The sequence below is a fragment of the Bubalus kerabau genome, chromosome 10, assembly GCF_029407905.1.
Source record: "Bubalus kerabau isolate K-KA32 ecotype Philippines breed swamp buffalo chromosome 10, PCC_UOA_SB_1v2, whole genome shotgun sequence".
Classification (NCBI taxonomy): domain Eukaryota; kingdom Metazoa; phylum Chordata; class Mammalia; order Artiodactyla; family Bovidae; genus Bubalus; species Bubalus kerabau.
The window spans coordinates 80,552,510-80,567,408 of NC_073633.1; the positions used below are offsets into that span (position 1 = coordinate 80,552,510).

Genomic DNA, 14,899 nt, shown 5'->3' on the forward strand with positions numbered 1-14,899 from the left:
CAAGAGTTTAGGAAAATTGTTATTCGCTTGAAACTGAGTTTTGTCAGACAAGAAGAATGACAAGGCACTAAAAATGAGTCTCTCGTTCATCTCTGCTTTGAAATAATCTCTAAGTCTACAGGATACACCCTGTATCCTGACAGGCTTGATATAGCTTATAAAAGTTCCTAGCATCAGCCTCTATTCACACATAATAATAACAGCTAATGTTTTTAGTCTTACTCCCTGTTCAATACATATTAAACACTTTCTTGTCATTGTCTCCTTTAACCCTCACAACAAGAATATGGCTATAATGTTAATATCTCCATTTTACATGTGAAAAAACTGGAGTTAAGTAACTTGCCCAAGGTCACATAGAGAAATGTAATGGAGTTAGGATTTGAATTTAGGCAGTCTGTGTCCAGAGCCCATGCCCTTAACCACTATGTTATATTTCTCTGACAGTATCTAAATATTTTTTAAACTTTTCTTTACATTTCTACTTCTACCACTAATCCATAGGGGTCATTGTTTTTCTACCCACTGAAGCGACTTAGCAGCAGCAGCAGCAGCAGCAGTACTGTATCTGGGGCTTCCCTGGTGGTGTTAGTGGTAAAGAATCTGCGATGCAGGAGATAAGGGTTCAATCCCTGCATTGGGACAATATCCTGGAGGAGGGCATGGCAACCCAGTCCAGCATTCTTGCCCAGAAAATCCCATAGACAGAGGAGCCTGGCAGGCTACAGTCCATGGGGTCACAAAGAGTTGGACTAAAGCAACTGAGCACACACACATGCAGTATTCATGTGTGAATAGAAACAGCAAATAGACACTCAATAAATACTTAAAGAATGGATGAATGAATGAACAAATGACTTCCTGTGCAGACTTTTCAATGTTCTTCAAACAGACTCTATTACATCACCACGCTGCTGTGCCCCACCTTATACAGCTCCCTGTGCCCAGCAGACTCCTACTAATCCTTTAGGCATGTGCTCAGATGTTGTATCCTTGCTGTGTTCTTTCCATCCATCTTCCAAAGAGAAAAATAGGTCACATGGAAAACAAGTCACATAAGAAGGAACTAGAATCAGAATGACACAGGATTTGCATATTAATCAGATTAACTAACAAAAGTCCCCAGGTCTCAATGGCTGAACACAATAAAATCACTCACCATCAGCAGAAGCTGAGGGCAGGGCTCTCCTATCATTGAGGGACAGAGGGTCCATCTTGTGACAACATCATCTTGAGGTGTGGCCTGGAAGACCACCATGGATGGGAAAGAGACAGCCTGGAAGACAGGGCGAGCCTGAAGTAGGCACATCACTCCCCCCGACACTCCACCATAACTCAATCTCATGGCTCTGACCTAACTGCAAACAAGGCTGAGAAATGAGGCAGTCTTGCCCACGAAGAAGATGAAATAAATTTGATGAACATATAATATTCTTTTCACCAGAGCTCCTTCACAGTAATATGGAAAAATACCTTCAAAATTCTATTGAATAGTATCTTCATCTTAGCAAATTCTACACCTAGACACATTTTCAGTCAAGCATAAAAGTAGGATAAAGAAATGCTCAGGCATGCAATATCTTAAATGTGCCTGTTCTCAGGAAGCAACCAAGAAATATAAACAAGGAAGTCAATAAAGGAAGAAGAAAATATCAAATTCAGGAATGAGCAATCCAAGGCAGGAGAGAGTTGAAGAGAATCCAGAATAGTCAAAAAATGGCCCAGAGAACAGCAAACCCAAACTTGAGCAGAGGGTATAAGGGGACCACATTTGAAGATGGGGAAAAGGGAAGGGGGCTGGTATATAAATGGATGACATACCACCCTGCTCCCTCATCTTCATTACAAAAAGTCAATAAACAACATCACAAATTTATAAATCTAGAAATTTCAATATAGGCATATTACTTAGAAACAGAGAAGTAAATGACAAATGGAACAGTTAAAAAGAGTTGAAAAGTGTTGCTCTAGGATAGTTGAACTTGGAAGTAGGGTGAGCTGAACTTGGAAATAGGGTGGGATACTGTCAGAGGATGCCATTTGTCATTCTAGCTCTTGGTAGAGTATTTGAGTATTTAACCATGTAATGTATTTCTTGGCTAAAATTTTACATATTTTTTAAATAAACAGGAAAAAGAGATAAAGAAGTTTTCATAATTTTTTCCTTCATCCTACCCAAAGCTCCCCCCCAAGGACCTTATTATGGCCTCAAATGTCAAAGAAGGAAGAACAAGACAGGGTAAATGTTTATTAATATGACATCTTGTTTGAACTCCAAACAGAGTATTTTCACTTTCATCCAGTTCTTTCAATTCTTCAAAAAAAAACACTGGCCAATGGTCCCATCAAATTGCTAACATCTGCTGGATCATGGAGAAAGCAAGAGAGTTTCCAAAAAATATCTATTTCTGCTTTATTGACTATGCCAAAGCCTTTGACTGTGTGGATCACAATAAACTGTGGAAAATTCTGAAAGAGATGGGAATACCAGACCACCTGACCTGCCTCTTGAGAAACCTATATGCAGGTCAGGAAGCAAGAGTCAGAACGGGTCATGGAACAACAGACTGGTTCCAAACAGGAAAAGGAGTACTTCAAGGCTGTATATTGTCACCCTGCTTATTTAACTTCTATGCAGAGTACATCATGAGAAACGCTGGTCTGGAAGAAGCACAAGCTGGAATCAAGATTGCCGGGAGAAAAATCAATAACCTCAGATATGCAGATGACATCACCCTTATGGCAGAAAGTGAAGAGGAACTCAAAAGCCTCTTGATGAAAGTGAAAGTGGAGAGTGAAAAAGTTGGCTTAAAGCTCAACATTCAGAAAACGAAGATCATGGCATCTGGTCCCATCACTTCATGGGAAATAGATGGGGAAACAGTGGAAACAGTGTCAGACTTCATTTTTGGGGGCTCCAAAATCACTGCAGATGGTGACCGCAGCCATGAAATTAAAAGATGCTTACTCCTTGGAAGGAAAGTTACGATCAACCTAGATAGTATATTGAAAAAGCAGAGATATTACTTTGCTAACAAAGGTCCGTCTAGTCAAGACTATTGTTTTTCCTGTGGTCATGTATGGATGTGAGAGTTGGACTGTGAAGAAGGCTGAGCGCCAAAGAATTGATGCTTTTGAACTGTGGTGTTGGAGAAGACTCTTGAGAGTCCCTTGGACTGCAAGGAGATCCAACCAGTCCATTCTAAAGGAGATCAGCCCTGGGTGTTCATTGGAAGGACTGATGCTAAAACTGATACTCCAATACTTTGGCCACCTCATGAGAAGAGTTGACTCATTGGAAAAGACTTTGATGCTGGGAGGGATTGGGGGCAGGAGGAGAAGGGGACAACAAAGGATGAGATGGCTGGATGGCATCACTGACTCGATGGACGTGTGTCTGGGTGAACTCCGGGAGTTGGTGATGGACAGGGAGGCCTGGCGTGCTGTGATTCATGGGGTCGCAGAGAGTCGGACACGACTGAGCAATTGAACTGAACTGAACTGAATGGTCCCATCTTCCTGAGTAGGTTCAAGGGAAGAGGGGAAAACAGATGGGGCCATGAACACAGCCCCTGAAATTTCACTAGTGACCACCACCCATGTCTGCCTCTCCTTCATCTTGCCCCCAAAAAAATTAAAAATAAAACATTTTAGGCATTTTTCTGAAATCAGTGTGCTCTATGTGCTCTTTATCTAGTTTGACATGACTGTCTTGGCGATCACCCATAAGTATTGCCTCCCAAAGTGCTGGTACAGCTATCAGTCTTACCTGTCTAATTTCAATAATTCACCTTTAGTTTTTGTAGGCAACGTTTGTCCATTTCTTGGCTCTTTTGCTACCCTTCATACTTCTAAAAGTTTACCAGCAATAGTTCTGCTGTTAGTTCTGTAAGATCTATTAGAATGTCATTTACTTGGTCCTAAATACTTGACAACCTGAACAGCATATTACAAAGCAGGTACATGTGTAATATCATATAAGAAATGAGTTGCCAGTCCAGGTTTGATGCAGGATACAGAATGCTTGGGGCTGGTGCACTGGGATGACCCAGAGGGATAGTATGGGGAGGGAGGTGGGCGGGGGAGTTCAGGATTGGGGACACGTGTACTCCCCTGGTGGATTCATGTTGATGTATGGCAAAACCAATACAATATTGTAAAGTAATTAGCCTCTAATTAAAATAAATAAATTTAAATTAAAAAAAAAAAGCAGAGACATTACTTTTCCAACAAAGGTCCATCTAGTCAAAGCTATGGTTTTTTCAGTAGTCATGTATGGATGTGATAGTGGCCTATAAAGAAAGCTGAGCGCCAAAGAATTGATGCCTTTGAACTGTGGTTTTGGAGAAGACTCTTGAGAGTCCCTTGGACTGCAAGATCAAACTAATCAATCCTAAAGGAAGTCAGTCCAGAATATTCATTGGAAGGACTGATGCTGAAGCTGAAACTCCAATACTTTGGCCACCTGATGTGAAGAACTGACTCATTGGAAAAGACCCTGATGTTGGGAAAGACTGAAGGTGGGAGGAGAGAGGAGAAGGGGATGACAGAGGATGAGATAGGTGGATGGCATCATCGACTCAATGGATGTGAATTTGAGTAAACTCTGGGAGTTGGTGATGGACAGGGAAGTCTGCCGTGCTGCAGTCCATGGGGTCGCAAAGAGTCGGACACAACTGAGGGACTGAACTGAAGGGGCAAGAAGTCATATGAAGAGCCTCAGAGCTTAGTACTTAGTTCATTGAACCAAGGTATTTATCTCCTTAGGGTTCCCACAGCGCATTGACCTAACATCCATCTCTATGTCTGTGTACAGTTTTTTCCTGCCTGAGACACAGTGAGCTTGAAGGTAAGGACAAAATCTTAGTTTATTCACGTCTGTAGGATTAAATACACAATTCAGAATATTCTACAATATTCTACATGTTCAACACATGTTTATTAAATATTGATTGTAAACTTATAGTTCATGGAAGAGACAAAAACAGCAAGTCTGATGTGTTTCAAATTCAGGGAGGTATAAGGCTTTAGCATGTCACTCAAGATAAATTTTAATCTAGGAACACACCTCTTCCCTGTGCCCCCTCTTTCTCTTTAGTCACTTAAGAACAGAAATTTGGTTTCTAGATTCTGCCGCTTGTTGTTCTCCATCATCATGAACACAAGGGTATTCTTTCTTTGAACTGCATGTGGTTACTTTAAAAAAATTTTTTTTTTAATTTTTCTTGGAGTAGAGTAGGCTTCCCAAGTGACACAGTGGTAAAGAATCCACCTGCCAGTCCACGAGGTTTAAGAGATGTGGGATCAATCCCTGGGTGGGGAAGATCCTCTAGAGTAGGAAATGGCAACCCGCTCCAGTATTCTTGCCTCGAAAATTCCATGGATAGAAGAGCCTGGTGGGCTACAGTGCACGAGGTTGCAAAGAGTCAGACATGACTGAGCACACACACACACACACACACACACACACACACACACACATAATTGCTTTACAATGTTGTATTCATTTCCACTGTATAGCGAAGTGAATCAGCTATACATATAGCTATACACATAGCTGAGCCACCAGGGAAGCCCATATAAACATATACATATAACCCTTCTTTTGTGAATTTCCTTCCCATTTAGGTCACCAAAGAGCACTGGGTAGGGTTCCCTGAACTATGCAGTAGCTTCTCGTTGCGCTCACTTTTACAACTAAATTTAAATACCATAGAAAGGGTCCTGATTGGTTTCTGCTCTTCAGTTAATCCTTGTCTCAGGCCCCAGCTTGGAGAGGGAGATCAGACCCCTCCTGGGGCAGGCACCTGTGTGGCAATTCCAGCAGCATGGTTATTCTATGAGGCTTTTGTAATCAGAACCTCTCTCTGGGGATAGTTTACTGACACTGGAAGTTTGTCATGGTTACAGAGCACTTTGATTTCACAAAAATAAGAGGTCTTCTCTGCTGAGGTGGCAAGTGCTGTTTTGTTTAATACAGATTAACTGGGGAAGAACCACAAGTTCAGTGTTAAAGCGCCAAGATTTCTCTCCCCTCCCTGAGCCAGCCTGCTCAGAAGATAGTGATACGTGTTTATAGTCACTAAATTGAACTGAAGAGAAAATCAAGCTGGAAGGCATCTGTCTTTGAAAAGAGGCCATCAGAGGCAGGCTTCTGCCCTATCTGCCCATAGAAGTCCTCATATTCCCCAGCCATGGGCCCTCTTGGTAATAAACAGATGCAGCTAAGAGTTTGTATTTGGGATAAGAGCCCGATCAATGTTACCTAAAAAGAAAAATAAAAACAAAAAGGTGACCAAATCTGAGTACTGGGCTTTGGCTCCAGTCAATACAATGCAGGCAAGAGCTGGGGTCCTAGTCTCAGCCACACAATGGAAAAGTATTTATCAATTAAAATTATTATAAAGACTGTAGCATGTGGGAAAGCACTTACAAAGTGCCTGCAGGGGACCCAGGCCACGAGTGGAGGCGGAAGTGCACAGCAGCAGCACTGGGCAATGGTGGGCGTCCCTGGAGCGGCCGCCTTCCAGCTTGGTGCTGACAAAAGGGTGCCAGCGATGCCTGGATCTCCTGTGGATGTGAAGGTACAGTCAAGCTCCTCACCTCCCACCATGCCACCCCTTCCACCAATAAATCCTGGAGGACCCAGGCCCGTGTCATTCACTCCTACAGCATTGATCAATGGCATCAACCATTCTCCTCCTACCCTTAATGGCACCCCATCACCACCATGAAGATTCAACAATGGTCCTGCCTCTTTCACATCATCTGCACTAACCAACAGTTGCCAGCCACTTGTGGTGCTTGGCAACTCAGCAAGTTGAAACGCTTCCTCGCCACTCTGCAGCAGTTTGGCAATGACATCTCACCTGAGATTGGGGAGAAGGTGCGGACTCTTGTTCTAGCACCGGTGAACTCAACAGTAACAATTGAAGAATTCCTTGCAAGCTCCAGGAGACTACACACTTTCCTCTTCGTCCTTTTTTTATTCCATTCCTCAAGGCCAACCTGCCTCTGTTGCAGCAAAAACTGCTGCACTGCGCTCGGGCTGCCAAGCAGACCCCATCCCAGTACCTGGCTCAACGCGAACACCGTCTGCTCAACACAAGTATTGCGTCCCCCGCTGATTCTTCTGAGCTGCTCATGGAAGTGCATGGAAATGGAAAAAGGCCCAGTCCAGAGAGGCAGGAAGAGAGCAGTTTTGAAAGAGATGCAATTGCTCCTGAACCTCCTGCCAAGAGAGCGTGTACCATTAGCCCTGCTCCCCGGCACAGTCTTGCCCTCACTGTACCCTTCATGAATGCTGGGGGCCAGTTCCATCCTACTCCTCCACCTCTTCAGCACTACAGCTTAGATGATATCACAACTTCCCACCTATATCGTGAGCCTAGCAAGATGATAGAACATCGAGAAGTTCGTGATAGACACCACAATCTTAGTCTAAATGGAGGCTATCAAGATGAGTTGGTAGACCACCGTTTGACAGAAAGGGAATGGGCTGATGAATGGAAACATCTTGACCGTGCCCTCGACTGCACTATGGAAATGGCAGAGAAAACAAGGCGCTCCATGGCAGTCCTGCGGCACTGTCAAGAAGCAGACCGTGAAGAACTCAACTACTGGAAAAGACGATTCAACAAAAACACAGAAATGAGGAAAACAAGGAGTGAGTTGGTCTCCAGGTAGCACAGTCCTGGGAGCGCAGATTCTCTCAGCAATGATTCTCAGCGGGAATTCAACAGTAGGCTGGAACAGGATATGTACCTGTGGAGTTTTGGGAAAAGACTGAAGCTGTCAATAAGGTGAAAATTCAGGCCATGTCAGAAGTACAGAAAGCTGTTGCTGAGGCAGAGCAAAAAGCCTTCGAAGTAACTGCAACTGAGAGAGCTCGAATGAAGCAGACAATAGCGGACGTCAAACGGCAGGCTGCAGAGGATGCCTTTCTCCTCATAAACAAGCAGGAAGAGTCAACGAAGAGCTGCTGGAACTGTGGCCGCAAAGCCAGTGAAACTGCCGTGGCTGCAACATTGCACGATACTGCGGCTCTTTCTGCCAGCATAAAGTGCCCTTACAAAGGCCCTAATACAAAACCAGGACAAGAGAGCACCAGAAAAGAAAGCCATAATCTCATTTTTATTATGAATACTGATATAAAAATAATAAATAAACTGAGCAAATTGAATCCAGCAACATACTAAACAAATAATATACCATGGCCAAGTTGGGTTTACTCTAGAAATACAAGGATGATTCAGTAACAGGAAATAATCTGTTCATATAATTCTCCATATTAATAGATCAAAGGAGGAAAAACACATGATGTCATCTCAACATAGGCTGCAAAAGCATGTAATAAAATAAATCCAACAGTTATTCCCAATTGAAAATATTTAAATTCTTAGTAAAATAGGAAAAATAGGTATTTTCTCAATTATCTGTATATCTACACATATGTATGTAGCTATATTGAGCTTTGGTTATTTAGAACTATAAGAATGCAGCAACAGATGAACTGATGAGTTCTTAAAGACTGAGTGCAATGACTATTCAAAGGTTCAAAGGCAAATCCTGTCCTGATCTTTGCAGATTATACCTTTAAATCCAAGTTACTTTACCTCTATACTCATTAGAATGCTTTGAGCTGCAAATTATTCCCATTCTCAATATTTTCCAATAGCTTTGCTTTATGCAGATAAGCAATTCCAAGTCTATCAACCCACATGTTCTCACCATTGCCTCCTTCTTACCACCAGTCTCCATCTCATTCACCTGTACCAGTAATCTGGGTTTTTCCTAAAGACATACCAAGCACATTCCTGCCTTGGGACCTTTGAACGTGCTGTTTCCCCTGTCTAGAAAGTTTTCCTCAAATGTTTTAATGGCCCACTCCCTCACTTTATTCACTTGCCTGACCAAACAGCAAGCCTCTCAGATATATGACCCCCAATCAACACTTCCTGTCTTCTTACCCCGCTGGATTACCTGATATCATTTTATATATTCATGTGTGTACTGTTTTTTTCTGTTAACAGAAATTATGTTTCATGAGGATAGGCACTTTGACCACATTGTTTAGGACAATGCCTGGCACATAGTAGCTGCTAAGTAGGCAATAGGTTAAGTGAATTGTTGAAATAAAGAGGAAAATATGACTCACACATATTTAAACAATTAAGGAACTTGTTATCTCACAAAGCTAAATCCCCAAGGTAGGACTAGGTCCAGGAAATAGTAAAGCTTTTTTTCTCTTTCTCTGAAATTCTCTATGTCTTCCCCCTTTAGCATGCCTGCTTTATCCTTAGAAAGAGGCTGCCCTCATGGTCACAAGATGGCTGCAGGAGCACCTAGAGCAACATGCTTTCTCTTTCATGTCCATTTGAGAGAGAGCAAGACTCTCCCTTTATACCAGTCAGAGTTCTCTCATGTGGACACATAAAATTAACCATTATTCCTCACCCATTGTGAAATTAAAGTCCTTCCCTTCCATCTGTTTGAACTCCCTGTGTTCACATGCCCACCCCTGACCAACCACTGAAAAAGAGGATCAAATTCCAATTTTGGCTCACATGAATGAGGACCCATCCCTGGAGAAGGGCTAGAGTCAGCCTCTACTGTCTCACAATGGAGGAGTTTCAGAAGGAAGAAGTAGGTGAATCCTTGTCCTAAACAGACAACCGACCATGAACTATAATCTCTGACTTCAGAGAACTCTTAAGCCCAGGAAACCCTTTCTGACACAGTAACCAGCCTCTTGGGATCTTGAAACACGGTTAGAACTGTACATGGAACAACAGACTGGTTCCAAATGGGAAAAGGAGTACGTCAAGGCTGTATATTGTCACCCTGCTTATTTAACTTCTATGCAGAGTACATCATGCGAAATGCTGGGCTGGATGAAGCACAAGCTGGAATCAAGATTGCTGGGAGAAATATCAATAACCTCAGATATGCAGATGACACCACCCTCATGGCAGAAAGCAAAGGAGAACTAAAAAGTCTCTCTTGATGAAAGTGAAAGAAGAGAGTGAAAAAGTTGGCTTAAAACTGAACATTCAGAAAATGAAAATCATGGCCTCCAGTCCCATCATTTTATGGCAAATAGATGGGGAAACAATGGAAACAGTGATAGACTTTATTTTCTTGGGTTCCAAAATCACTGCAGATGGTGACTGCAGCCATGAAATTAAAAGAATTAAAAGATGCTTGCTCCTTGGAAGTAAAGCTATGACCAACCTAGACAGCATATTAAAAAGCAGAGACATTACTTTACCAACAAAGGTCCATCTAGTCAAAGCTATGGTTTTTCCAGTAGCCAGGTATGCATGTAAGAGTTGGACCATAAAGAAAGCTGAGTACTGAAGAATTGATGCTTTTGAACTGTGGTGTTGGAGAAGACTCTTGAGAGCCCCTTGGGCTGTAAGGAGATCCAACCAATCTATCCTAAAGGAAATCAGTCCTGAATATCCATTGGAAGGACTGATACTGAAACTGAAACTCCAATACTTTGGCCACCTGATGTGAAGAACTGAATCATTGGAAAAGACCCTGATGCTGGGAAAGATTAAAGGCAGGAGGAGAAGGGGAAGACAGAGGATAAGATAGTTGGATGGCATCACTGACTCAATGGACATGAGTTTGAGTAAGCTTCAGGAGTTGATGATGGACAGGAAAGCCTGGCGTGCTGCAGTCCATGGGGTCGCAAAGAGTCAGACATGTCTGAGCAACTGAACTGAACTGATGTCTTGAGTAAAGTACCACTCTTAGACAGGAGAGCTATCTCAAAACCTTTCCTCCTGGGAAAGACTGAGCACTGCGGGAAAGAGAGTCAAATTTCTTTCAAATAATCCTTTCTTGAGGGAAGGAGACAGAAACAGCAGTACAGAACACATTTCACCAGAGAGCATTTTTCACAAATCAGTATCAAAACATGAAGCATCTACAGAATAACATATTCCTCCACAGTAATTAAAGGTCATTTACTTCCTATTCACGCAGTATGAAGAAAGGCAGCATTTCAACACAGGAGAAAATATTTTGTCAGCAAAATCAGCCATGCTGTAAGTTACTGAAACTATATCACCAGGCAGATACCTACCCTCGTAAACCAATAGTTCCACTAAAAGTTGCTTTGGTCACAACTCTGACATTAATGTGATTTCTTAGCAAAAAGAGCCCCAAAGAGACATTGAAAAACATCTGAAGTATTGTCTACCATTTGAACAATGTTACAACATCCAATGTAACCTGCTGCAAAAGCACAAATCAACTTCTAATGTAGCCTCCCTAGAAAATATTTGATCATTTTTTACAGTGGCTCCTTTTACAGTGAGATGCTTTAAATCTCATATAATTATTTTCTTTTTGATTAGCTGTTGAGTTGTCACTAACTATATTAAGCCATTTTGGGGTGAATATTTCACATGCCTTGAAAATGCTATTTTCTCAACATCCGATACATCCAAACTATTGTAAGTTGGCCTCCTTCTCAGGCCTTGGCACTGGAGGCTACAAACAACCATAGCAAAGGCACATATTTTGTTTCTAACACAAAAAAGAGTAAGGCTCTGAGTAAAACTTTCTTGCTTCTTTCTAATTATCTTGAAAGGGTATCTTCTTCAAAAGGGCTACTGTTTACTCACATGACATGGGTCTAAATATTATCCAACATTTGTAAGCTATTTCATGAAAAAACATCCACTAATTTTGTAATAAATGAGAGGGAATTGGAGAAGATTTGAAGACATTCAACATTGCCAGAAAATTTACTAGCCAGAAAATTTGATACAAGTTGCCCCAGAACACAGCCAGCAAGGGACAGAGCTGGAGAATCCAGCCCAGGTCTTCATCCTCTGTAACAGGGCTCCCACCACAGGAAGGCTCGCCCCTCAGCCAGGCAGCCTCGTCCCTTTCTGGTGTACCCTTCTGTACACATAGTGGGCTTCTGCTCATGTGCTACAGCAAGGCACAAATTCACTCTAAGTTTTCTTTCATCCAAAGCGAACTCCTAGTGAAGATTTAAACATCCATAAGGAGATATATGTATATATCCCATGAGGATATATATAGATACATCCAACCTAAAGTTGTTCAAAAGAATCACAGCTTTTCCTAGTTCCGATAGGACTGGAACTACACATTAGTAGAGAAACTAATCTCTAGGTCTACTTGATTTTATTCGGCAGAAATCAGGGACCAAGGTCAGCCAAATTGTAGAAAGCAGAGAGTTCAGACTGAGGCAAGATTAGGAAGTTTCCAAGACTGCTCTGGGCTTCCCTTGTGGCTCAGTTGGTAAAGAATCCACCTGCAATGCAGGAGACTTAGGTTTGATCCCTGGGTTGGGAAGGTCCTCTAGAGAAGGAAAGGCTACCCACTCCAGTATTCTGGCCTGGAGAATTCCATGGACGGTGTAGTCCATGGGGTCACAAAGAGTCGGACACTGCTGAGCGACTTTCACTTTTCACTTTCAGGACTGCTCTAAGGCAAGGGGCTTGAGAGGTTATAGACAAAGTGAGTTGGGAAATGAAGCGGGAGTCTGAACTGGATGAGAGAATGCGGACAAGGGAGAGCTAACAGGCCATGGAGTCCTTGCAGCAAGGGCCAGGTCACATTTGTCTCTGAATCCCAGCTTCCAGCATAGTTCAATGCTCATCAGTACATACTGAATTTATGATGTATGAAAGAAATGGATGAATGAACTCATATATACCATGAATGTACACACACACATGTGCATACACACACACACAGAATGGGGTGGGGGGCTTATACACTAGAACACTAGGATCATCGTTAGACAAATCTCACCATTATTATTCATCCTTGTTAATTCTTGTTGTCTCAGATGGATACTTCTTTGCTTCCTTTGCTCTGACCCTTTAAAATCTAAGACTTTGACGCTCAAACTCTGCTTTCTGGGGAACCCAAGCAAGAGCAGGTAAGTCTCCTGGGAGGCTTCTAGAAAAGAATCTCCTCTCTAGTGGAAAGAGACCTATAAAGAGAAATTGTTCTTTCTTCTTCTGGATGCAGTAACATGAAGACATGACGCCTGGAACTGAGGCAGCCATCTAGTAAGCAGGAGAAAAGTTTGTGAAGGAAATACAGCGTGTTAAGGACAGTGGTGTGATAAGATCAAAGTCATTGCATCCAACTTGCAGACTTCTTATTATGTGAATTTATAAATATTTTCAGTATTTAAGCCATTGTTAGTCCAATTTTCTGTTAGTTGCCGCCCTATTCCACCTGTTACAATGAGACCAACAGAGTGGGATCCCTCACCTGCCAGCTGTAACTCACACAATGTTGTTGCAAAAGGAGGTAGCACTGAATTCACTTAAATTGAAATAGTCATGTATTTAGGTCAGGAAGTTCCGAAGCACAATAACTTAGGTGCGTTCGTAAGTATATTGTTGACAATATTTCTGACCAGCTAATTTAGGAGGACCTGATGTAAACAGAGATAAAATCTAAGCCTCATTTCAGCCAATAATCTGACCCCTGCTTCTTTTTTATTGAGAAATCAATAAAACTAATTCATGTAAAGTGAAAAGGGGAAGTGTTAGTCACTCAGTCATGTCCGACTCTTTGGGACCCCATGGACTGTAGCCCACCAGGCTCCTCTATCCATGGAACTCTCTAGGCAAGAATACTGAAGTGGGTTGCCATTTCCTTCTCCAGGGGATCTTCCAGACCCATGGAATGAGCCTGGGTCTCCTGCATTGCAGGCAAACTCTTTACTGTCTGAGCCACCAGGGAAGCCCGCATAAAATGGTTTGAAATTTGTATTTGTTGATCTTACCTTGTACCAGCCACTATGTTAAGCACTCTCCATATATTATCTCTTTGATCCTCAGAACAACCCTATGAAGTAGGGAATATTATCATTTTCATTTTATAAATGAGGAAAGGCAAGCTGAAAGGGACCATCAGACTTCCATCTTGCCATAAATTTCTTCTCTATTATAATCTCATCCTTTGATATAAATGTTAATGAGTAATGAAATACACAAATATCAGAATGCAAGAGAAAGAAGACAGAAAAGCAAAAGACTTCAATAACCCAATCTTAGAATAAGTTAGTCAGTGCTTTGGCAAACAAAGCCAACATGTTCAGAACTTAGAATAAGCTAATACGGAAAAATCCACTTTACATAAGTTTCTTCCAACTCCATTATTCAGTTTCTGTCCAACAGGCTCTGAGTGGGTTTCTATCTCACCTCTTCCATGACTAGATACTGAGAAGGTTTCCTTAGAAAGGATACCTACCTATTAACAAAAAAAATTTCCAGTCATTTCCAAAGTTTCCCCTAGAGAATTAATCTTCTTCTAATTCATGTTCATAAGCTGCCAATCAGATGTCATCAATAGTAATGAAATCCATATCATTAAAATATAAAACTTTTAAAAGCCCATCTGTAAAAAGACAACAAAAGACATGTTCGTTTACTTTAGGAAAACATAGTAACTCTGTGCTAACTAGTCAACTTCCCAACTAAATCAGAATTCCTATTATTCATGACTATGACATTTGATCAAAGGAAAATACTAGGACTACATGTGGCTTATTTCTCCACAATCTTTTCCCTGGTAGTTAAGCCAAACAGAAATTTCATTACCTGGTTTCTAGTTACACAATAATAAGCCTGACTGTTCTGAAATCTCAGACATCACAGCCAAGGATTTTTGAGAGGGGTTGTAAATGAGTCAGGAAAATCAGAAAATAATAGTAATGGGCAATGGTTTTTAGGAACAATTTGTCAAGTGGAGGGGAAAAGAAAAGGTTGTAAGTAGGGATTTTTCAGGGCAGTAATAGAATTGCATAATCTCTCCTCTTAGAACTCGTCACTCAAATTCACTAAGGTTCCAAGATGGCTTTAGGATAATGTGGTATCCTAGTAAGTTT

General features: G+C 41.7%; 1 pseudogene; it reads left to right on the plus strand.

Annotated features, from left to right (window-relative positions):
• The first annotated feature begins 6,493 nt into the window (after window positions 1–6,493).
• On the plus strand, window positions 6,494–8,083 carry LOC129622121 (protein CBFA2T2-like; annotated as a pseudogene).
• The last annotated feature ends 6,816 nt before the right edge of the window (window positions 8,084–14,899 follow it).